The sequence below is a fragment of the Podarcis melisellensis genome (genome assembly GCF_964234715.1).
Source record: "Podarcis melisellensis genome assembly, chromosome: 3".
Lineage (NCBI taxonomy): Eukaryota > Metazoa > Chordata > Lepidosauria > Squamata > Lacertidae > Podarcis > Podarcis melisellensis.
Window position 1 is genome coordinate 21,173,713 of NC_138530.1, and position 26,520 is coordinate 21,200,232.

At 43.4% G+C, this 26,520-nt stretch overlaps 1 long non-coding RNA gene across 3 annotated transcripts in view; it reads right to left on the minus strand.

Moving 5' to 3' along the window:
- Positions 1 to 6,671: 6,671 nt before the first annotated feature.
- Positions 6,672 to 26,520, minus strand: part of LOC309366063 — a 45,917-nt gene continuing 26,068 nt past the window's right edge. For all 3 annotated transcript variants that reach the window (XR_014166456.1, XR_014166457.1, XR_014166458.1), the window contains exons 3-4: positions 9,427 to 9,477; positions 6,672 to 7,368 (exon numbers count right to left, since the gene is read on the minus strand). This is a non-coding gene — a long non-coding RNA (uncharacterized lncRNA). The remainder of the gene's footprint in view (positions 7,369 to 9,426; positions 9,478 to 26,520) is intronic.

Here is a 26,520-nt window from a genome sequence, read left to right on the forward strand (position 1 = left end):
AAGCGTTACTGTAGTCTGTGCTACTGATAGAAGTGGATTATGGGGCCATTTTACTGTAGTTTGCAGTATAAATATTATGACCTTCTGCCTGGTTTGGATTTTATCTCTGAACTTTTTCTGGTTGAAGATGTCTACATTATAACCATTTAGGATTAGGTGATCGTAAAATTAGCAGGCAAGGTTCATTGTCTTCCAACCCAGCCAGCCACAATTCATTACATCAGCCCAAGTGATCCACATCCAGTGATTCAGCTGAGCAAGTGAATGTGTGAAATTTGTAGCAATAGTCATTACAATGGTGGTGGTAGATGTGGGTAAAAATACTGCTGATCTTGAGTGAACCCTATAGCAACCCTCTAAGCACGTATGGCAGTCATCCCATTTCTAAACCAGCAGGAAGTTTGTGCTCCAAAATTCAGTCTGAGTTTTCATAGATCTTTACAGGTGAAAGTCAGGTGGTGATCATGCTAAATGCTGAATTTGGGAGGTGGGGATCAGGCTGTGTAGTGAAGACCTATGATAACAGACTACCAGTTGATGGAAACTGCAGGAGGGAAGAGTGGAGGAGGAGGAGGTTGGATTTGATATCCCGCTTTATCACTACCCTAAGGAGTCTCAAAGCGGCTAACATTCTCCTTTCCCTTCCTCCCCCACAACAAACACTCTGTGAGGTGAGTGAGGCTGAGAGACATCAGAGAAGTGTGACTAGCCCAAGGTCACCCAGCAGCTGCATATGGAGGAGTGGGGAATCAAACCCGGTTCATCAGATTATGAGTCCACCGCTCTTAACCACCACAACACACTGACTATTGTGTTCAGATCCTTCTTGCATGCAGGTATCTGTTTGGCCACTGTGAGAATAGGTTGCTGGACCAGATGTGCCATTGGCCTGATTCTTATGTTCTTAGCAGCCAACAGATGTTGCTGGACATCATCTCCTACAATAGACCATGTTCTCTGAGACTGATGGGAATAGGCATCCAACAATATCTGGAGGTTATGCCTCCCTGCCCTATGAGGAAAGGTTGAAGGAACTATGTAAAGGTAAAGGGACCCCTGACTTTTAGGTCCAGTCACAGACGGCTCTGGGGTTGCGGTGCTCATCTCGCTTTATTGGCCGAGGGAGCCGACATACAGCTTCCAGGTCATTTGGCCAACATGACTAAGCCGCTTCTGGCGAACAAGAGCAGCGCACAGAAACGGCGTTTACCTTCCCGCCTGAGCGGTACCTATTTATCTACTTGCACTGGCACGCTTTCGAATTGCTAGGTTGGCAGGAGCTGGGACAGAGCAACGGGAGCTCACCCCATTGCAGGGATTCGAACTGCCAACCTTCTGATCAGCAAGGCCTGGGCTCTGTGGTTTAGACCACAGCGCCACCTGCATCCCTTGAACCATGTACTGTATGCTTATTCTGGAAAAGAAAAGAAAAGAAAAAACAGCAGGGGAACATGAGCATAAGAACCAGGTGCCTGTGGAAAATCAGCAAGCAGGACCCAAGAATAAGAGCATTCCCCCTTCTGTAGTTTCTAGCAACCGGTATACAGAAATATTACTGCCTCCAATCATGGAGGCAAATCATGGCCATCATGGCTAGTAGCCATTGATAGACTTTATCCTCCATGAATTATTTGTCCAGTATCTAAGTTGGGATGCGGGTGGTGCTGTGGGTTAAAGCACAGAGCCTAGGACTTGCCGGTCAGAAGGTTGGCGGTTCAAATCCCCACAATGGGGTGAGCTCCCATTGCTCTGTCCCTGCTCCTGTCAACCTAGCAGTTCGAAAGCACGTCAAAGTGCAAGTAGATAAATAGGTACCACTCCGGCGGGAAGGTAAATGGCATTTCCGTGAACTGCTCTGGTTCGCCAGAAGCGGCTTAGTCATGCTGGCCACATGACCCGGAAGCTGTACGCTGGCTCCCTCGTCCAATAAAGCGAGATGAGCGCCCCAACCCCAGAGTCGGCCACAACTGGACCTAATGGTCAGGGGTCCCTTTACCTTTACCTATCTAAGTTGGTGGGCATCAATGACTCCTGTGGGATCAAGTTCCATAGTTTAACACGGTGCTTCATGAAGAAGTACTTTTCATTTATCTTTGCTTTCACGTGGCAACATCACTCTTCGACGATCTGAAGGGCTGTCACATAGAAATACTTGTTCTCTGGTGCCCCAGAAGGCAGGACTAATAGGCTTAAGTTAAAGGAGGCCAGCTTTTTGTTGAACATTGGGGAAAACATCTTGACAGTAAGAGCAGCTCAACAATTACCTGGCGGGGTGGTTGTCTCTCCCTTGCTGGAGGTCTTTCTGTGGAGGCTTGGCAGTCGTCTGGCTCTGGCTCTCCTGTACTTCCAGCACTGAGCAGAATGACGTGGCTTGCGAGGCCCACTCCAACAGAATGATTATGCAAAAAGACAAAATTCACTAGATGGCCCCCTCCACAGAAGATAGAAGAACTCCTGTGCTAAGCTAAACTCGGTGCCCCTGGTGATGTTAATAAGCCAAGTGGATTGACAGCACTTGAAAGGATCACCCATTTATTCTGACAACTTAAAGTAGCTGTATGCTTCATGAGCAGATATCTCTCAGTGCATGATCTGGAAAAGAATCGCCTTGAGCAGAAAAGAACTGGCCAAAGTGTGCAGAATATTCTGCGCAGTTGAGGGTTTGCTGTTGTTTTCATGTTCATGTACGAATGCAATGCAAACCTTGAGAAAATTCATCTTTCTTCGCTATAGTTAACAAAAAAAGAAGAATCCTCTGGCTTTGCTAGGTCTCCAGCAGGGTTGGGGAACCTATGGCACTTTAGATGTTTTGGAGCTCTTAACGTATGTCAGGCCCAGGCAGAGTGGCCAAGGCATAGGGATAATTGAGAGCCCCGTAACATTCTTGCAGCCACAGGTTCCCCATCCAAGAATGGCTCCCAGATGATAGATAAGGTCCACTAATGGGGCTGCAGAAGCTGCACATCAGATGAATCTAGAAGTCCAAGTTAGAACACAACAGTAAATAAGACTCACTTCTGGGTCAGTTCCCATCTGCACTGTAGGTTTAAAGCAGTCTCATACCACAGTCATGGCTTTCGCCTAAGAAACTTGGGATCTGTAGTTACTTAAGGGTGCTCAGGTAACCCCACTTTTTATGCCCTCCTATTATGAGAACTTCCCATTTATTCTTGCTTTCTGCTTCCAGCTCTTTAACCAGTTACTGATCCATAAAATGACCTATCCTCTTATCCCAAGGCTTTAAGCTTGCTCATTAGTCTTTGGTGAGAGACTTTATCAAAGGCTTTTTGAATGTCCAAGTATACAACATCTATTGGGTCACCCCTATCCACATGCTTACTGAAATGCTCAGATATCTATTAAAATATTAGTTATTTTTAACAAAATTATGTTTGTGGAAGCCATGCTGGTCCTTCCTCAGCAAGATTTGTTCTTCTAGATAAGTGGCAATTGCCTTTGCTTATTTTGACCACTCCCTCTGTGTGGTGGTGCAGATTTGGCTCAGGGGGACAGGACAAATGACTAGGGAGTAGCAACACTGTTGAAGAGGAAGTGGGCTACTCAGGGACAAGAGGCCCTCAGAGTTTTCTTGCCCAAATGCCCCCCAAACCCAGAGCCAACACTGGTCAGAAGCTGGAGGCAGGTTTTGCCTGGACAGGAACAGTGGCAATGCTTCACTTTTGCACACTGCTGTGAATGGCAACCATTTGCTTATGTCCACAGTGACACCAAAGGACATAAGGGAGGCACACCTCCCTTATCCTGGAGTCCCACCCACAGAGAATTAAACATGTTCTTATCTACATAGCCCAATCCTGGCTTCTGCTTCTAGATGGCACTTGTGAGTGACAGGCGAGTGCGATGGAACGGCACACGGCTTTTATTAGGATGCTTCTGATAACTAGGAGCAGTTGAAAGCTATTGTCATTCCTCTTTAGTAGAGGAATTGATGCCAGTGCTTGATTAACTGCAGTTGGAAAGTGTTGAGCACTCTGAGCTCCCAGGCTGTGCTAAATTTCCGAAACAGCATCCCAGCCAATCATTAATGCCTATTCCTAGTGCCATGGACACCATTTACAAAAATAATGGTGCTTCAGATGGAGCTGTAACATAGACACCCCTCTATTTGAGGAATTAGATTAAAATTTTGTGACTGTGGCTTTTTGTTGCTTAGGTAACCACTGTTAACATGGCCTCGTAAAGGTCTACTTCCTCAGTTGAGACTGAAGAGGTAGAATTAATCATGAATATATTGACTGCTGCACTGTTAGAGATAACCTCCAGACAAAATGTCCCCAAATTACTAAGGCTGTCAGTTGATTAGATTTTGTTCATTCATTAATCACCTGCCTTTTAATTGATTAATTGATTATATTTAAATAAATCTGAATACTAGAAAAATCTTAACACATGTTCCTTTTTCAGACATTTTCCCTGATTAATCTACTAATTAAATCTTGCAACCCAACAAATTACCACTGGAATTTAGAATCTTGTATGTGGCAGAGTTAGTAAAACTAACAAATATCCTACGGATGTGTAATGGAAGATAAACTAGTGATAACTTTAAATCAATATAGTCTATTTGGTACTGAAAATGTATTTGTTAACTCTCTAGGAAGGCTCTGGTGAACTCAGTGAAGTTTAGTTTTAAGTAACTTGGGGCTAGGAATAGAGTTGTATAATATTTTGCTATCCCATGGTGACATAAGGTCTCTTCTGCACTTTCCCTGGTTGAATTACATTATGCATGTACAATTCATCATCATCATCTTCATTGTCATTTTATTTGTATGCCATCTTTACACACACACACACACACACACACACACACACACACACACACAATCATTCTCCTAGGAGCTTCCCTTGGAATACAACAGCTTTAATCAAGCAAATATTGATGAATATGTTTACATACTAGATCTGGCAAAACAAGAAGCAGCATGAAATCACTTGATAGATTTTTTTAAAAAAAAAATCTGGCTACAACAGATTGAAAGACCTGGGGAAATGAAAATATATTTGCTTGGCACTGAAATGACATCAAGGTAGGTTCCAGGTGAGCCTTTCAGAGGAAAGCATTCCACAGTTATGCTGCTGCCACTGAAGGCCCTCATCCTGAAACTACCTTTTGCATCTCATATTGTGAAGAGGGTCCATGTAAGGCCACCATGATGTTCCACATAGACACACATGGAGAGAGCTTACATAGAAGAGAGAGGCTGTTAATGTCATCTGTTAAGCCAGGAGTAGTCAATGGGTTGTCTCTCCAGATGTTGTTGGACTCCCATCAACCCAAGTCAGGATGGCCAATGGTCAAGGATGATGGGAGTCATAGTCTAACAATTTCAGCAGAAGACAAAATTGGCAATCCCTGTACCAAGCTGAAATATGGTTGCACGTTGCTTTTCAGGTGTAAGATATTTGCTAAGCTGCTGCAATACATGGAATGTTCATAAATATCCTAACTACCAAGGGGAAAGGTTTCAGCAGCTGCATGCTGAAAAGCAACACTGCTTTTCTGAGAAAAGTGAAAGGTCAGCTTGAGAGAAAACTGTTCCATGACCTAATGGAATCGCTGTGAGCTTTGGCAATATCTATGGAAAGGCAGATGCACCATAGACCAGGGTCTATGTCAGAGTAGACACAGTGAGTTGGAGGCTGAATTTCACATATAGATTTGATCTAACCATAAGAACATTTAGCTGTACACCTCCCCACCTTTTTTTGTTCCATATGAATATGCCTTTGTATCTATATAACTGCATCACTACAGAAATTTAATACAGGGAGAAATGGTCATGTTTTCGCTTCATCATCATTTCACCAAGCTGACATGGTGTCGTCTCAATCAAGATTTGATACATCACCTTCACCACAACCTGGACAACAGCATATCCAAACTGATAAGCTTTTTCGGAGACCGAGACTTGAAGATACGCCGACACTATGCTGACTCTGCACCTAAACAGACTTGGGACGTGTACTTTCTAGCCCAGTAGAACTATGGAAGGGTTTACTGCAAGAGACAGTTTCTCTGTTATTTGAGCACAGGACATGACATGAATTGTCATAACTGTTACTCAGTATAATCTGCATGGCCTGAATCTTGGCTTTGTCAGACACAAAGGTGCAATTTGCACAACCATTTCCCCTATGTGGTGGTTGCATGATAAAGTTGCAGAATCAGACATTTGGAAAGAGCCTTGGAGACCCTATAGTTCAACACCCTGCCCAATGCAGGAGCATACCTGTCAACTTTTCCCTTTTCTTGTGAGGAATCCTATTTGGAATAAGGGAATTTCCCTTTTTAAAAAAGGGAAATGTTGACAGCTATGTGCAGGAGACAATGACAGCAGCCCAGGCATATGTTCACCCAGCTTCTGCTTCCAGTGAAGGAGAGTCCATCACTTCTCAAGGCAGACTGCTCTTCAGTCTGTTAGTTCTTATGCACAAAGGCATTGACCACAACTGGCTTTAAAAAAATGCAATTAGTATGGGTGCTCCTGTATCAGGATAAATGGTAATAATATAATATAATAATAATAATAATTTATTATTTATACCCCGCCCATCTGGCTGCATTTCCCCAGCCACTCTGGGCGGTTCCCAATCAAGTGTTAAAAACAGTACAGCATTAAATATTAAAAACTTCCCTGAAAAATTCTTCCGTTGGAGCAAAAGGCAGCTTGTGGAGAAGAAGATCCATTGTGGCGAAAGAGAGAAAGGGTTTAATGCCTCTTCCTGTGTGCTACGCTACACACTACAGTGGTACCTCGGGTTACATACGCTTCAGGTTACATACGCTTCAGGTTACAGACTCCGCTAACCCAGAAATATTACCTCAGGTTAAGAACTTTGCTTCAGGATGAGAACAGAAATCGTGCTCCGGCGGCGCGGTGGCAGCGGGAGGCCCCATTAGCTAAAGTGGTGCTTCAGGGTAAGAACAGTTTCAGGTTAAGAACAGACCTCCGGAATAAATTAAGTACTTAACCTGAGGTACCACTGTATTTCTGTATTTGATTTCTTAAAAAATCTATTCAGTACCACAAGATCTGCTTATGGTCACTGGGTTTTTTTAAAAAAAGAGAGAGCAGCAATGGGTGCCAGCCATGATAACCAAATGGAACTGCCAAGTTCAAAGTTCTGTGTACTTCTGAAGAACAGATGCTGGTGACAAACAACAAGGGAAGGAAAGTTGCCTTCAGGTCCTGCTTTCAGAGGTGTCCGGCTTGATCATGTTTAAAACAGAATGCTGGATTATATGGCATTTGGTCCAGTCCAGGGGAGGACTTCTTATTTCTTGCAAATCCCACTTTCTCCCAAGGAATATCCTGACTCACCATTTGCCTCCAAGTGAAGTCTCTGGAGAAAATAAAAAAAGGTATGCACTTGGTATTCAGGATACAGAGCGCTGCAAAACTCAACTCTATGGCACATTCTGGAAAAGTGAATGCAAATCAGACATTTGCCTTTCATTTGACGAACCCCCAGCCTCCCCCGGATAGTTCTGAGTGGAGTGATTGATTGAATGATTACTTTATAATGATACTTTATAAGCTGTGCCTGTTAATATAGCAGTTTGTTTATAACAGGCACTTATATATAATGTTGTAAATACATAATGCATCAAGAATGATTGAGCTCTGTCTGGAATGCAGCGAGAAACAATACGGTGCCGTGGCACTTCGGGGTATTTTCATTTAGGGTATACTGGAATGCAGTAAGGAACAACAGGATGCTGTGGCAGAGAGGCGTGTTCAGTTGGTTAGGCATGTAGCAAGAAGCGTTAGAGTGCTGTGGTAGACATCTCTGTCTGCTTGGCCTAGTATGGACTCTGGAATGTAGTCAGGAGCAGCACTGTCCTGCTATGATTCTTTCCAGGACGCAGTAAGAAACAATGGAAAGCTGTAGCATGCAAGTATGTTCTCTTCGATAAGTATGCAAACTGCCAGGCATGCAGTAATAAACAACACAGTGCTATAGTATGCTGGTCTGCTCATTTGACCGAGTGAAAATTCTTGAATACGCAATATCTTGAATACATGAGGATACGTTTCTTAGTCTAATTAAATAACTTGGTTGGATTGCTACTGCAGTGCCTTGGCCATTTAACTCAGTATTATCTAGGTCCACTAACGGGCAGGATTCCTTTTTTAAAAATTACTTTTTATTAATGTTTTACCTCCACTTTTTTAAATGTTTCATTAATAACAACCCACATTAATACAAATATTAATACAATCAAAAGAGCCAATTAAACAATTCCAAACTAAACATTTTTGGACTCTCCAGGACTTCTGTCCCTCTCAGTCCTATCTGGGGATGCCAGGGATTGAACATGGAACCTTCTGCACACAAAGAAAATGCTCTTCCAATCAGCTACGGGCATCCTCCATGTGGCACGGTGCAAGGAGAATGCCACTGTAGACAGTGGTGCAGTGGTGAATTGCAAAGTGCAGAAGCCCATCATGACAGCCATCATAGCTATGCCCCCAAGGAGAGTCCAAAAATATAGGCAGCTTAGTCTATTATGTACTCACACACAGAGAGAGATAGGGCATCAATACATAGCATAATGCCCAATATATTAAGATCAGCAGAAAATTATGGAACAGTGAGCTGGGAAAGGGTGGTGTAGTGGTTAGCCTGCTGTGACTGATCAGCATTTTGAGAGTCAAATCACTGCAAATAGGTTGCCTGGCTTCTCTTCAGATCATTTAAGACTGCCATCTTTTTGCAGTAAAACCACTAGGATGAAGTAAGAACTCCATCAAAGAGTTCCAGAGCAAGAAAGATCCATCAATAACCCTGGCATTCTGGCACATGAGGCCATCACCCCCGCTCTGAAAATAGTCTTGGAGCAGCACTCCCTTGCATTCCACTTCCACCAAATCGCTGGTAGTAGACAGACATTCATTTGGCTAAGCTGCTGTTTTAATTGGGGTGGCTGAGCAAGGGGTCACAAGGAGTAACTGCTACCTGTTCCATCTCATGTGGAGTTCAAGATGAAGTGCATTTCAAACAAAAATGTACATGTCACCATAAATCCCAGATAGTTATGTGTGTACACACACACACACACACACACACAAATTGTGCTTCTTGCAATGTTGTTGCCAGATGTTATCTTTGCTGATAATGGAGCCAGTTAAGACTAGAAAGAGCTATTTTGCTTGCTATATTAGCACTTCCACTTTAGAATAATCCCTCTAGCATGATTCCGTAGTATTTACAATTTTTGTAAGTACCGATTATATTTTCAAAGTCAAAGTGGAATAAAATTAGTGCATTGTAGACAGTCATTGTGCTTTCTTTAGTAGTCAGCCTTACACGTATTTGAATAATGCTTTATGAATGTAATTTGAAAGGTAAGAGCTTGATTCCTTTCTCCCCCCTTTTTAAAATAAAAAATACACTTACATGGGCAGTATGAGCTCTTGCTGAGGATCTTCGGTGCATGGCTATTGTGTCCTTGGAGAGTTAATAAAGAAAAACTTGGTTACGTAAGTTCACAGTGGCATGTGGGTGGCATTCAGGTAAATCAGTATTTATTCACATTCTTCCAGTAGCCAAGGGGGGGGGGAACCCCTATTTTGATCATGCCACTTACACAGCCAGTTTCAACTTGAGAAAATGAACAGTATAAATATCTCATTCACAAATGTCAAAAAAATAAGGGAGAGGCTTTATTTTTGGCCATCACCAGCAACTGATTTTTATGAAGGGGCATTTCAAAGGACTTCGTTCTCCATCTGCGATATATGAATAGCTGTCCACAGAAATGATTTAGGAGCATGGGAAATGGTGCTATACCAGAACACGCTCCCCCAGCTACAGTTTGTTAATGTTGTCAACAGGGCTTTTTTCAGCCGGAACTCACCAGAACTGAGTTCCAGCACCTCTCAGGTGGGCGCCATTGCTATTCTAAGCGAACAAGGGAGGTGTTCATGGTCAGTTCTGGCACTTCTTTCTCTAGAAAAATGGCACTGGTTGTCAAAGACCCCTACTCCCCTTACAGAACTACAATTTCCCAAGTTGTTTAATAATCATCCTTCTCCACAGGGAATTCTGGGAACTGCAGCTCCTTGAGGGAAACAGGGAGTCTCCTAACAACTCTTGGTATCCTTAACAAACTACAGCTCCCAGAATCCTTTGGGTGAAGCCAAGTCTGTTTAAAGTGTAACATAGTGCTTTAAACGTATGGTGTGAATGTGGTCTCTGACCAGCAGCTGAGGTCTTTGAACCTGTCTACCTGTTACCTGATGTTTTAAACAGGTGAATGAACCTGGGGCCTTCTGCATGCACTATAGGTGAGCCATGGTTTCTCCACATTTGGTAGCAAATGACTTTCCAAATAGGTGCCTTATAAAGTACCCATGACCAATGTCAATAGATTACTCTTTGGCAGCTGAAATACATCTCTGACACTCTTCCCCTCCTCTCCAACCACCACCTCCAATATTATGATGCTGTGGAGCAGGGGGTGGAATTAACAAGCAATGTCATCACTCCTTGTAGATAAACACATGCGTAGAGTGTCAGGCATAAGTAGGAGATTACAGAACGCATCTTCCTAAGTGCCACTTATAAATACAACACGTGTAGCTTGCGGAAAAATGTCATCTAAAGAGAAAAGCAAGACTTTGCAACCACAGTGGATTATATCATTAGCCAAACTGGAAAGTAATCGCTGCTTGTGGCTGCCAGAATATGTCACTATCCTGGAGTCTGCTGCTTCCTGAGCAGAAAAACAAATCACCAAGTTTAAATTAATACACCAAAGAGCAAGTGGTAAGCTCTATAAAAGGGATATGTAAATTAGAAATAGCTAGTGTGTGGGAGAATATGGGAGCAGAACATGGCTTAGGAATGCCAAAGCAAACTCGCAAGATGTGGCAGACAAAAACCTATTTGCAAATGCTTATTTGCATTTATTTATTTTCTGTTTAAACCTGTATCATAAAGACAGGAGGGATCTGCTGGTGCTGTGGGCCTCTCAGAGACCTCTAGTTGATCAGTGTGAGAACAAGATGCTAGATGGCATCTAAAACTAGCTAAGTTATTTTGGCAATACAGTGATAAAGAAACAGTGATGTGCTGTCCTTTCATGACACCACACAACAATTGCCTGAGACAGCCACCTCAGTCTGCCTAAAGATACAGTCATACCTCTTGTTATGTTCAGTTCAGGTTACGTCTTTTCAGGTTGCATCCTGCGGCGACCCGGAAGTACCAGAAAGGGTTATTTCCGGGTTTCGCCGCTCACGCATGTGCAGACGAGCAAAATGATGCAACGCGCATGCGCAGAAGCGGCGAATCACAACCCGCGCATGCGCAGAGGTGGGTTGCATTCCTTTCAGGTTGTGAACGGGGCTCCGGAATGGATCCTGTCTGCAACCAGAGGCCAGTCCAGATAAGCTATTTCATGCCAACTTTTACCAGCTGAAAGCAAAAACAAACCAACAATGGCAATGTATGGACTCCATTATTTTTCTGGCTCGTTTCAGAAATCTATATTGCCATTGTGCAAATCTATTCTGTCGACACTCTTTCATAAAGTCCCAATGAATCGTACCAACAAAATGAACTTGCTCTTCTTCAAAAGTGAAGCATGCACTGGGTTTAACTTTGTTTTAAATGCATTATATATACTCAAAGTAGAACCATATTTGTGCAGAAAGGAGAGAGAGAGAGAGAGAGAGAGAGAGAGAGAGAGAGAGAGAGAGAGAGAGAGAGAGAGACTTGACGGCTTTATGTTTGATTCACAATCGAAACCACAGTAGACGTCACAGGAGGTTTAAGACCAGGCACACACACATATACTTAGTGCACTTGATTACAGATCAGCAGGGAATAAACAAAAACACCCCCTTTTTGTTATATTAAAATCATACTTTTGTTCCCATGTTAGATGCTCATAACACCGCTCTCTCAGAAATGGAACAAGCAGCACGAAGTTGTTGCAGCTGCAAACAAATATCTCATTTACCATTCTCATTTAAATGTATTCTGGAAGGAAATGGTAAAGAAGGTAGCACACTCATTCTTCAAATGAGAAGACGTTTTAGGGGGAGAAAAAACAACAACCCAGAGTCTTTAGGAAGTCTGTCCTAATATGCATAATCCCGAATAATACACAACAATTGGGGAAGGGGGGGAGATGAAGAAGATTTGCAGCCACCTCACCAAACACTCAGGATGCAGGAGAAAATCAGCACCTGCCTAGAGGGTGGTGATGAGCCTGGAAAGCAAGTCCTATTATGAATGGTTGAAAGAGATGGAGAAAAGAAGATTAAGGAGAAACACAACAGTAGGCTTCAAACATCCGAAGGGCTGCTACATAGAACATAGACTTGGGTTGTGTGCACACCAGCCCATTAAAAGCACACTTCTCCAAAGAACCCTGGGAACTGTAGTTAACTCTGCAACAGAGATACAATTCCCAGGACCTTTAAGAAACCACAATTCCCAGGATTCTTTGGGGGAAGTCACATGATTTAAATGCATGGTGCACACACAACTTTGTGTGTTCTTCCAGGGCTGGAAATAATGGGTAAGAGTAGCAAGGAAGCAGATTTTGGCTAAAAGCATTAGCAAAAACTTCTGGTGGACAGCAGAGCAGGTGGCAAAGCACTCCTGCACTGGAGGGTTTTAAGTAGAGGAAGGATGGTCACCTGACAGGAATGCTTGAGTTACATCTTGCATTTATGTCATGCACTGAACAAGGGAGGTAAACTAGATGTAAAATTCTTGTAAAATTCTACAAGAGGAGAATTGGAAAGAGGAGCCAAAGGACAGAGGAGGGGAGGTTCTGAAGCACCAAGTAGACATTATAATGTATGTGTATGAAGAGATAATTCATAGTTATTAGACATGGGCATTATCAGGTGATGAGTTTATCGTTTAATATGTTGCCCCCCAATGCCAGTTATCCCACTACTGCAATCTGTGGTGACTGATATCTGACAGCCATTTCACACAACCAATCCAATACAGTGGTACCTTGGGTTAAGAACTTAATTCGTTCTGGAGGTCCGTTCTTAACCTGAAATTGTTCTTAACCTGAGGCAACACTTTAGCTAATGGGGCCTCCTGCTGCTGCCGCGCCACCGGAGCACAATTTCTGTTCTCATCCTGAAGCAAAGTTCTTAACCTGAGGCACTATTTCTGGGTTAGTGGAGCCTGTAACCTAAAGTGTCTGTAACCTGAAGCATCTGTAACCCTAGATACCACTGTATACGATAGTTTACAGTCACCACATGAGATACACACTTTATCAGCAGAAGTGATTTGGAAAACATCTCTAAACTTTAGGGATGTTGATGATGAAGAAGAATTTCATTTATTAATTGCTTCCCACTAGGCACCCTGAAGTGATTTACAAGATAATAAAAACATATATAAGATAGTTACATAATACAGATGGAGACCACACTTATATTGGGTTGGTGGGTTTTTTTAATACATTGGTCCCTTCAATCACAAGGGAGCATCAGGATAATCAGAGCTTGCAGTTTTGGACTCTGCAAATCTTTAACTACACCTTGCCCCGATTGTGCAGCACACAGTTGTGCCCACTCTCCAACTTTGCACCCTGTGACCGTTCAAGCAAAAACACCAGTAGTATGGGCCTAAGGTTGCAAACATGAATACGTAGTGGGGCCATATGGTCACTGAGGTTTGTTCCAATAGCTATTGATCACCTGAAGGTAGTCCCTCTCTTTCATGATGTTTGCTCAGAGGGGCGAGAATACCAGGAGGACTCTGCAACAGACAATTGTGTATCTCTGTGAGGGTTTCTGGTCTTCTAGACAAGGGGCTACCCTGAATGTATTTTGTTGCTGGAAATGAGGGGATATCAGGATCAGTCCTGATGGATCAGAGGAAAAGCTAATCTAGTCCAGCATTCTGTTCTTACAGTGGCCAATGAGAGAGAGAAAGAAACTTAAAACCATGGTAGATGGGTGAATAGAAAGGAAGAGGGAGTTAGAGTGTAGCCAAGTGGTTGGAGTATTGGCAGAGTGTTGGACTTTGAGAATGGAGAGCAGGATTAAAATTCCTGTACATAGCATGATGTTCCATGGGTGACATTAGGCAGCCTAATTCTGGTCACATTCCACATCATACATTTAAAACACATTAAAAGCAGTCAGTGTAGACAACACAAAGATGAATGGACCAATGGGCACCCATGGTATGAGGCACCTTCCCACGATCTTTATCATCATCATCATCATTATTATTACTATTACTATTATTATTATTACTATTATTTTCTTTTAGGATATGTTCATTAGGGAATATGGTAAAAGATAGTGACTGATCACCTCATGTGCCCCTGAAGTTGGCTCTAGAAGGTGGGGTTAGGAGAACCCCCAGAACAGCATATGGGGGAGAGGAGAGGGGAGATTGTTCTGTCTGGTAAGCCAAAATGCATGTCCAGATGGAATGATTGCCTTGGTGTGACCCTGAATTCCTCCCTTGGTCTTTCTGTATTCCTAGATACGTTCTCCTGTGAGCTACCCATGCCAACATGAAACAACCTACACACACACACACACACACACACACACACACACCAGTGCAGACTCATATAATAGTTGAGTATGTACAACTCATGGACGTGGGTGGCGCTGTGGGTTAAACCACAGACCCCAGGACTTGCCGATCAGAAGGTCGGCGGTTCGAATCCCCACAACGGGGTGAGCTCCCGTTGCTCAGTCCCTGCTCCTGCCAACCTAGCAGTTCGAAAGCATGTCAAAGTGCAAGTAGATAAATAGGTACCGTTCCGGCGGGAAGGTAAACGGCGTTTCCGTGCACTGCTGTGGTTCGCTAGAAGCGGCTTAGTCATGCTGGCCACATGACCTGGAAGCTGTATGCCAGCTCCCTCGGCCAATAAAGCGAGATGAGCACCGCAACCCCAGAGTCGGTCACGACTGGACTTAATGGTCAGGGGTCCCTTTACCTTTATGTATAACTCATATAACAGTGCAGACCAGCTTCCTACATATAAACTCAAGCTAGATTTCTGTTATATACACATTCATATACTGTACGTATATATTATAATTTGCAGCTATATGAGGGTTATTTAGAAACAACAACAACCTGTATTCTTTCTACCCTAGCTAACAAGTTTGTAATTCTGCAAACAAATCCTAACCTGAAAGCAACTGTGCAGGAAGGCGATTGCTGCAAACACGCCACGTAATGAGAAATTCCCATTTCCTGCATTACGGCGTTAGGCGAGTTGTGTGATATTGCCATTACACTTTGTCGATATTAGGAGAGGGGCCATATTTTTAAAACGTACGCAGGAGTGGAACACACAAATGGCTGTTTGGTCTCTCCCCCTCCCCCGCCACCCAACAAATCGGGAAGTGGCATTCCGGAGCTACGATGCGGCTGCGATATCTTACAAGTCAATTTGTTCGTCTCATTTTCAGATGATGCAGCTATTTATCTCACATGACTAGGCCTATAGCGAGGTCCCTAAAGAGGAGGCACGCCACCTCACCGACGGCAGCGACAAAAAGGTCAGGTTGTTGGACAGGTCCCTGAAAAAACCATCTCCGTTGTCTTGCAACTTTTCCCTCCCCCTGATCTGCTGGACATGTCCAAACTGAAAAGGTCTAGTTTACCTAAGGGACCAGCACCTCCCCCCCCCAGCCCCATTTTTATATTGCTGTGGGGTTAATAGCTATGTCGTGTGGGGTCAGGGAAGACATCTGTGTCTCAGATAATATGCTTACGGTGATTACCACACATAATTGACTGACCTTCCCTCATTCTTCGCTGGCTGCAGGCCATGCCTGATAGGAGGAGATGCTCTGGAGGAGTTTATTTTCCATCACACACAATTGTGCTGCTGAGCAAATATTTTAGCAAGCTTTGAATGCATCACCTCTCAGGCTCTGGGCTTGACAGTTAAAATATGAAGGCTGCGGCCAACTTAATAATATTAGATTTTAAATCAGCTTGCAGAAGGGATGGAAAACATGAGCAAATCCTACTTAAAGTACATTTTTAGATACACCTAAATAAGTGCTGAACTCTGGCAGTGGGGTTTTTTTTTTTTTTTTTTTGGAGTGTGTGGGTAGGGGAGAGAAACTATCTGCCTTGGGTTTCTTTCCTAGCTTCAACCCACCTTGCCTCAAAGCGTCCGAGGAGAGCCGTATCAAAAGACAGCAGGGGGAAAACTGCAAATAAACCAAATCTGGGAGATGCTGAACCGCAGGTGGTACAAATATAGCAAATGCTGTGTTTGTGCAGCTGCACATTTAAAGTATACCTAAGAGCATCAGGGGAAAGGGGAATGGCTGCAGAGGAGCGGATTTTAATCTCAGAAGATGTGTGCAAAAAAAAAATATATGGGAGGAGGAGACTTTCTGCCAAGTTCACCTGACACCTAAGCAACAGTTTGATGCCCTCTCAAAGCATTTCACAGCATCTTCAATCTATTGTTTACCTAAAACCCAAGATATGATCATGTGCAAGGGTGCATTCAGACTTGAGGATTATTTCATTAGTTTTCCTGGTTAAAATGCCAGTATTTCTATCCCAAGGTTTCTAACATTTCTTTCATACTGTTCCTTTTAACCTGTTGCATAATGGAGCTGTGGGTGTTAAAAAAAATTGAAATATGTTGTGCTACATTTAATTCAGTCCCATGGATGTGGTGTGGCGCAATAGCAGATGCCATTGGACATGTCATCACCCTTTATGAACATGGGTGCTGCTTCTGTTCCCCCATGGCGAGAACAAAGTACATGCCAGGAGATCACTCCAAATTTCATCCTGCAGTTTTCCATCTTACATGTGTGTGCTTTTTCTAGATGCAATTAACATGGGAACGGGCATCAGACTTCCGCTAGATTCCACTAGATTTCCAGAAGTAGCTTTTACATCATATGAAATATTACATTTAAAATAAGAAAATTATCAGGTAAGGAAATGTTAGGGAAATGGAATAAAGTGCCGTCTGAATGCAGCCCAAGACAAGAAACACAATCGATTAAAAAGACATAGCTGGAACACAACACAGCTCCACTTCAGTTTTATCACTGAGCCCCAGCACAGTAGTGTTGGTCTCTAAAGAGGGATCTCTTTGTCCTTTTCCAAAAAAGCTGAAGAAAGATAACCAGATGATGCTCCCTTCAAAAAATCTTCTGCAGACAATGTGCCACTACTAAGAAGACCCTGAACTTGATAGCCAGCCACTGGCAGAGGCACCTGTAATGTGGATTCACTTGATAATTAGCCAGAGCAGAGGGAAGAATATAGAAGGAAACCTTGACTGTTATTTAAAAACACATTTTGAAAAGGCGCTAAATTATGCATGGGGATAAAAGAGTCAATGAGAACCATGGTCTGCTCTGTGCTTCTGAGACGGAGGAGGAGGAGTTTGGATTTGATATCCCGCTTTATCACTACCCGAAGGAGTCTCAAAGCGGCTAACAATCTCCTTTTCCCTTCCTCCCCCACAACAAATAAACACTCTGTGAAGTGAGTGGGGCTGAGAGACTTCAGAGAAGTGTGACTAGCCCAAGGTCACCCAGCAGCTGCATGTGGAGGAGCAGGTAATCGAACCCGGTTCACCAGATTACGAGACTACCGCTCTTAACCACTACACCACACTGGCTCTGAGGGGATTTATGAGCTCCAAATGGTGTAAATGTAGGGGAAATAGATTGTGTGAGAGAGAATAATAAGTGTCATCAGGGCAGAACCTCAGGCAGTGGCGAAGCTGCATGCTCTGCTACCGGTTGCGGAGAGCAGGCGGAGGCGTGGCTGGCGCCCTGGGGGCATGGCACACCACCCGTGGAGTCATGGCGTGCATCCCAGGGGCATGGCACGCTGCCTGTGGGGGCGTGGCACAAGGCGCACGGGGGTGCATGCCATGTGTCGGAGGGCACCGCAATGGCACCCTACTGAAATAGTGGTGCTGGAGGCGGTCCGCTCTCTCTGCACCCCCGTTCCTCCACCAGTAACTTCAGGGCCAGAGGAATATGAAGATGGGCCACATCTACAGCAGGGCTGGCCAACCACATTTGGAAGTTAATACAGATTACTTCAGAGGTGATCCCTATAAGACCAGAGTTTAAAATTACCCACCTGCAACACTACCAGTATACCAAGTTTGTTTATTAAAACAGCTAACACATCCCAAACTATCACTAGACAGGCCAGGGCACCACCAAATCGCCCTCCTTGCCTTACTCTGCCAGCACCACTCGCCAACAGATAGATGGCAAGTGTGTTTCTGCTTCAAGAGAACTGAAAGAGAGGACAGGTTTTAAGGAAAGTTTCTGTTGCCTTGGAAAATTGGAGGTCCTTTTTGGTGTGTGTGTGTGTGTGTGTGTGTGTGTGTGTGTGTTGGGGGGGGGTTCAAAAGAACATGAATGTTCACAGCAGACGCATTGCCATTGCTGATACTCCCTGTCTTGTGTCACATTGAACTGAGGTGGGCAATGAAACTGTCATGGCAGAGCAAAACAGAGAATATTGCCCTGCAACATGCCGTTGGAAGAACTAGGTCAACACTCCCATTCTTGTCATGCTTTTTCATTGCTTACCCTCACACCACAGTGCAGAAAAATGGGAAATTTATTCCCTACGTCAATAAATTATCCTTTGTGTTGCACTGCCCTGTGAAAACAGGCAATGGAACTGTCACAAGGCAATGCTGGAAATCTGATTGGCACCCTGCCTCTCTGACATCATCACAGTGAACCCTGACTGGCTGGGATCATGCAGTGGTTGAGAAAGATGGCCTAATAATAAGGGAGGAAATATCATTGAAGAAGCAACACAACACACTGGGGATAAGCTTGGGGAAATGTTAAAGGCTAGGAGGGTTTTCAACACCCCCAAGAGCAAACCTTACCCCCTCAAAAAGTGTTTGGAGTGAATACTTGGTGCAGCTCTAGAGAGTCAGTGTGGTGTAGTGGTTAAGAGTGGTAGTCTCGTAACCTGGGGAACCAGGTTCGCGTCTCTGCTCCTCCACATGCAGCTGCTGGGTGACCTTGGGCTAGTCACACTTCTCTGAAGTCTCTCAGCCTCACTCACCTCACAGAGTGTTTGTTGTGGGGGAGGAAGGGAAAGGAGAATGTTAGCCGCTTTGAGACTCCTTAAAGGGAGTGAAAGGCAGGATATCAAATCCAAACGCTTCTTCTTCTTCTTACCCCTACGACTCCACTCTTCAATCTCTCCTTCAGTTAGTGATCCTGATACCTCTTCCACATTCCTCCACAGTGTTGAGGGACCCTCCAGAACACTATAGTAGGTGTTGAGGGATCTACCAGAATACCAGTGAAGGAAGCTGCAATGTGTTGTTGTTGTTTAGTCATTTAGTCGTGTCCGACTCTTCGTGACCCCATGAACCAGAGCACGCCAGACACTTCTGCCTTCCACTGCCTCCCACAGTTTGGTCAAACTCATGCTGGTAGCTTCAAAGACACTATCCAACCATCTCGTCCTCTGTCGTCCCCTTCTCCTTGTGCCCTCCATCTTTCCCAACATCAGGGTCTTTTCCAGGGAGGCTTCTCTTCTCATGAGGTGGCCAAAGTACTGGAGCCTCAGCTTCACAATCTGTCCTTCCAGTGAGCACTCAGGGCTGATTTCCTTCAGAATGGAGAGGTTTGATCTTCTTGCAGTCCATGGGACTCTCAAGAGTCTCCTCCAGCACCATAATTCAAAAGCATCAATTCTTCAGTGACCGGCTTTCTTTATGGTCTAGCTCTCACTTCCATACATCACTACTGGGAAAACCATGGCTTTTACTATACAGACCTTTGTCAGCAAGGTGATGTCTCTACTTTTTAAGATTTGTTTGTTATTGCTTTTCTCCCAAGAAGCAGGTGTCTCTTAATTTTGTGGCTGCTGTCACCATCTGCAGTGATCATGGAGCCCAAGAAAGTAAAATCTCCCACTGCCTCCATTTCTTCCCCTTCTAATTGGCAGGAGGTGATGGGACCATTGGCCGTGATCTTAGTTTTTTTTATGTTGAGCTTCAGACCATATTTTGCGCTCTCCTCTTTCACCCTCAATAAAAGGTTCTTTAATTCCTCCTCACTTTCTGCCATGGGAAGCTGCAATGGGAGGAGGCAATCAGCAAAGTTCCCTCCCTCCACAACAGGAAGTTTCTCTGGGTATAAAGCCTTCCTTCAATGGAAGGAGTCTTTCCATACACAGAAAGTGAAGCCTGGATACAACTCTCCTTGATATATGTTACTGAAGGCTTCATGAACTAAGGGACGTTCTTTCAAACAGAAGAATAAGAACAGGTTTCTCGCTCCTTCTACAACTTGATGAGTTGTAGAAAATCTTGAATGATCTCGCCATTTCAAGTTCTGACCTTGTAGAAGAGCCTTGGAATCAGGCTAGGAGCTTTACATAAGCCATCATGGGCAACAAAAAATGGAAAAGTATGGTATGAATGTTATAAATACATTGAAGAAGTACTGGGTGGATTGCTACTTTGACCATAAACATGGCAAGATGCCTTATAATGAGTAAGGCCATTGGTCCATCTAATCCAGTATTGCCTACGCTGACTGGCAGCAGGTCTCCAGATAATTTTTTTCTGCCCCACCTGGGGAACTTCTGCATGTGGTTTCATAATATGTTGGAAGCTGCCCAGACAATAAAACAACAGTAAAAGTGCAAAGAAATGTATGCACAGATGTGTGCTCTCCCTGCACGGAACCTGCGGGTGGCTGGGCCCATATCGTGGTAAGATACTATAAACACACAGGACAAACATCAATCAATCAATCAATTTCTTTTATTGGCATAACAAAAAAAATTTCCTTCCAGTAGCACCTTAAAGACCAACTAAGTTAGTTCTTGGTATGAGCTTTCGTGTGCATGCACACTTCTTCAGATACCTTCAGATATTCTTCAGATATTGGCATAGTAAGAGTACATCATATACATGGATCAGAACACAACATAGGTAACAAAACATAGTAAGAGGATAAAACTGTACAGACATTGTGAGATAAAAAAAAGTGGCTCTTAGGACTTATAGTGACGTAATTTCATGGCATCACTCAAAAATCTTGCCACATTCTCCACAATGTCTTTCTTACAATTATTCAGCAGATAGGACATGCTGGAAGAGTCAGTGCGATAGATCCCCTCCTTCAATAAGGGGGTCAAATACTTAAACATTTTTGCATAAAGCGGGCAATGAAATAAAAGGTGTGTGATGGATTCGACCTGTTTTGTGCCACAAGGGCAGTCCCTTTCAGAATATGGGATTTTTGAGAATGTACCTTGCAAAACTGCAGACAGCGAAACATTAAATCTTGCGAGGGAAAGAACTCTGCATAAATGGGGATTGTAAACATATTGGGCTAGAATAAGCCACAACTTTACTGATTACAGATGCAAGTAGCTTTCAGAATAGGTATGTATCCTGAATCAACCAACTTGACTGCTGGCTGGCAGACTATTTTGCAGGGTCAATCCTGGATGAAGGAACTCCCTGTGATGTACATCAAATAGGGGCGATCCCTTCAGGGCTGCCACTTTTTTGGGGAGTGCTATGGCCACCAGCTCCCAAATGGGCACCCGGATAGAAGCCCCTCCCCCTGGACCTCTGTAACATGGCACTCCTGATTCCCCTAGGCGAGGATAGGTGGCTTCCCAAACCCCTCCGTCACCGAGACTAAGGATCCAATCCAATGCCTTATCCGCTAACAAGTTGTGACAATTGCTATGAGCTTGGCAATACCCTCCATACAGGCCCAATTCATCTGCAGGCAAATTCCTCCCTGGCCCCGAATACGGCGACCGAATATTTCCATAGCGAGGGCATATTCAGAACCTGCCCGCTCCCCACCACTACACAGGGCAGGAGGATGGGGAATCCAGCTTTAACTGAGCTAACGAGTCTTTATATGCCCAGTGAGTGGACCTGAGTGAAGACCAGGAGCTGAGGTTCTCCACAAAGCCAGGCCCACCCTCCTGCTTGCTTCTGATAGGTCTGTTCAACCACAGCTTGCCTGTGATAGGTCCCCTTGAATACAAGCCTCCCAGCAACCTACATAGCCAGAGGAGGATGGAGTGTTGGCTCCCAATGGTCCTGCGGGGCCAAAAGTTTGTCCCAGGCTAAGACTATGGTCACACTGGGCCACAATTGCTGCTTACCATCATACAAACGTATGATATTATTGATGATGATGATGATGATAAATTATTATTTGTACCCCGCCCATCTGGCTGAGTTACCCAGCCACTCTGGGCGGCTTCCAACAAAGATTAAAAATACATTAAAATGTCACACATTAAAAACTTCCCTGAACAGGACAGCCTTCAGATGTCTTCTAAATGTCAGGTAGTTGTTTATCTCTTTGGCATCTGATGGGAGAGCATTCCACAGGGCGGGTGCCACTACCGAGAAGGCCCTCTGCCTGGTTCCGTGTAGCTTTGCTTCTCACAATGAGGGAACTACCAGAAGGCCCCCGGCGCTGGACCTCAGTGTCTGGGCAGAAAAATGGGGGTGGAGACGCTCCTTCAGGTATCCTGGGCCGAGGCCGTTTAGGGCTTTAAAGATCAGCACCAACACTTTGAATTGTGCTCGGAAACGTACTGGGAGCCAGTGTAGGTCTTTCAAGACCGGTATTATGTGGGGTCTCGGCGGCCGCCACCAGTCACCAGTCTAGCTGACACATTCTGGATTAGTTGTAGTTTCCGGGTCACCTTCAAAGGTAGCCCCACGTACAGCGCGTTGCAGTAGTCCAAGCGAGAGATAACTAGAGCATGCACCACTTTGGTGAGACAGTCCGTGGGCAGATATGGTCTCAGCCTGCGTACCAGATGGAGCTGGTAGACAGCTGCCCTGGATACAGAATTGACCTGCGCCTCCATGGACAGCTGTGAGTCCCAAATGAGCATTCCTGGTGAGTAAGGAAGCAGCATATGACGAAGGGAGCTCTACAATTTCAGCAAACTGGATCAGGGCAATAGCTGCATGTTCACCTCCAGTGGGGGGGGGGGGGGCATGTCACATTTTTTTGCTTTATCCCTAAATTCACCCTTTCCATTATTTCAGTGCTATGCAGGTAAAACATTCTCCAAATGGCTTTCGGGTTTGGTCATTTCACAGGTCAGCAATTAGCATTGTGTTTCCCACATCACAATATTCATTTTTTCCTTAATTGTGCAATGCAGATGCAGGGAATGAGTCTTGCATCCTCAAAAAGCCCAAAGGAAACATAGTCTATGACTCAACCCTAAGATCATGAACATTTTGTACTGTAGCTGCCACTTACAAAAAAAAAATATAAAAATCTGTCCGAAATTCGAACCCGTCATCTCTCAAACATTTAAATATAATTCATTAAAAAGAGAAAGGGAGGGGAGGGAATCATGTAGCAACCGCATAACAAGAAGAGGGAGAATGTACACATTCAAAACATATGGGTGATCTTTAGAAAAATCTCAGCATCACTTCATAATTATATACTACAAGTTTTAATTAACTAAAGCTCTGAAAATCATAATGCCTTATTAAAATGCAATTAATCCTTTGATTAAAAAACAAAAAGCACAAGTATTTACAACAAAAACACAAGTAGAATAATTACAAATATCATGTACCCATTTCTTTTATTTGGGTGTCACTTATGATGTCTCACATTCCCTTCATTAATTCAAATACACACATTATCTCAAATCCACAGCCGATTGAGTGACAGTGGCCACCAAACACACAGCACTATATCCTATTGATTTCGGCAAATCCTGAACAATGCCATTTGCATGCTTGTTTCTGTAATAATAAAGATATGCCATTCAGAATTAAAGGACCGGCCAGACTAGTGGCAACTAATTGTGTTGTGTGTAATGAGTGCAATTTCAATTTGATATAACCCTCAGCTTTTCTTGCAGCACTCGCTAAGTACTTTCAAGTCTTTGTGGGGAAATAATTGATTTTTTTTGTGCTGTGGGCACAAGAAAATTATTATGATCTTTTGAATAATGCCAAAGAAAGGACCATGAATGATTTAAATTGGTATGTGAAGAAGGCTTCACTGTGGATTGCAGTTTGACTGACACCCTACTAATGTAGTATCTAGATTAGCAATTTTTAAGGAGGCAGCCAATGTAAAAACTGGTAAAACAGAAAAACATTGCTAACGGGGATTTTGATTTTGTTCTCCAGCAAGGGAGAACAATACGGTCATTTCATGCATGTCGGACAAGCACTACACCGTTTATTACATAAATGCCCTCGTTTTTGTCTTTATGCCATGTGAGTTGGAGGTTACATTTCAACTGATAAGTTTTACATTATATTAAAAAAAATTCTAGATGCAATAGCTCAGTGCAAAGTTACCCCAGCAGCTGAAGCCTATTGGGCATGAGGGGCTAACATCTATTCCACTGTTCAGCTTAACCCCGAGAAAGAGAAAATTGGGAGAGCCCTTTTTGCCTAAAAGAAAATTATCTTCCCCTCCTTTCCGCTATTGCTCACCTTCTCCTTATCACACATTCTTTGTCATATTATGTGGCAGAGATCTTCCAAGCCATCTCAAATCTGAGACAGCTGGCACTCTATCCTCAATATACTTTTACTTGGAATTAAGTCTCATTGATCTCTACTGAGTTTGGTTCCAAACCATTGTGTTTCAGATCACAGCCTATGTGTGTGTGCCTGCATGCTATCTGCCAGTCCAAGATCAGAAAATTATTAATTGCTCAGTTTTTAAAGTATTTAATTGATCAATTGATTAGGCTTAAATAAATTAACCCGAGAAATCACCTAACATTTAATAAACAAAAGCTACATTTATTGTTTAAAGAGAAGGTCATATTTAAAATTTCCTCCTTGTTCCTATAATACACCAAAGTCATTATTATTATTATTTTAAAAAAATATATAGTTCCTGAGCCTTCAGCCTTGGACCTCAAGATTTAAAAAAATCTCCATTGGATTCATCATGGAACAGCTCAACCCTATGCGTGCCTGCTCAAAAGTATGTTCCACTTAGTTCAATGGAGCTTACTTCCACGTAAGTGGATGCAGGACTACAGCCTTTTTTTTAAAAAAATAAAGCTGATTAATTCACCAGTTGATTAGAGTTGGTGGTGTCCATTGTAAACTTCTGCATTGATTTTAAGCAGATTCGCACAGAAGTAAATTTAATTCAAATTGATGGAACTTCCTTTTATGTGACTAGTATGGCTGGGAGTGAAATATCCCTTAATAATTGCACTCGTGTGTGTGTGTGTGTGTGTGTGTGTGTTTTTAAATCACCCATCTGCACATAACCAAATATACACATTCTCCAAAATGTATCACCTATCTATAATCAAACATGTATAGGTAGGTTTGGATCAAATCTACATGTTCATCAATGGCTACTAACTAATTGCATCTACAGGACACAGGCTTCTTCTATTGAGGCCTCTTGCTTCTTTTCTCCGAAATGTAGAACCTATTTTCTTAGGCAGCCCCATCGCCGCCAAATGTGTGCATCTCGTGAGAAGCAAACAAGCACATCTCTCCCCTGTTTTCAAATACAATTCCACCTTAAAATGCATACCTTCCAAACCTTATTCTTCAGAGGCGGGAATGTTGTTAATTTAGTTGGTCATAACTAAATAGTTTCTAATCTGGAGCAGGAGTCTGCTGAGAATATTGGACAGTTTAAAGGTTAATCACCATCGCCTGGTTACACAAGTGAGGCAGAACTAATTCCTGCAAAGGCAAATGGCTTCCAGTTTTATCAGCAGCGCAGATTAGAAGTGTTAATATACAGAAGAGAATAGATGCTCAAGGGCCAGTTTTCCCCTTATCGGCAAACTTTGCAACAGAACTCGGCTACTGCACAACCTCTGCACTTTCTATAATAAGGCGACTCATTTTGCCTCTCGAGCAGAACTATCAAACAATCCTCCCCAAACCACTGCCACCAAAATCAGGGTATTACAGACCACAGCTAATTGGAAGATCACTATAATGAAGTAAAAAGATAAAATACTTTTGGCTGCAGGCCTAAAACGTGGATCAGCACAACATAGGAAGCTATCTGGCTATGTCACATTCAGAGAGATTTACATAAACAATAAACTCAAACCGACTGCCCCTGCAAATACATCTTTGTTTACAGCTAATGCAATCTAAAGCACTGGTTGTAGAAAAGAAGAAAGCAAGGCGGGGGGCGGGGGGGAGAGGGAAGGAGAGGGGAGAGGAGATGTATTTACATATTTCAAGTTATCAACAGATCCAGTAGCCACCGACCCAAACACCCCGCAACCCTGGTTATTTTGAAATGTACTCCATGCAGAGAAAATGTGCTAAGATATGCAAATAGACACGCTATACAGTATTTAAATATGGGTGCTCTTCAATGTTCGCCTGTGTTTCCTTTGCCGGAGGAGAACGGGCACCTGCTCTTGCCTAAATGCAGCTCTTGGGCGGAGGAAGCCAGGACAAACAAGAAGGGGAAAGCAAGATTCATCAGTATTGCAACCGCTATATTTCTCAAATAAAATTTATTG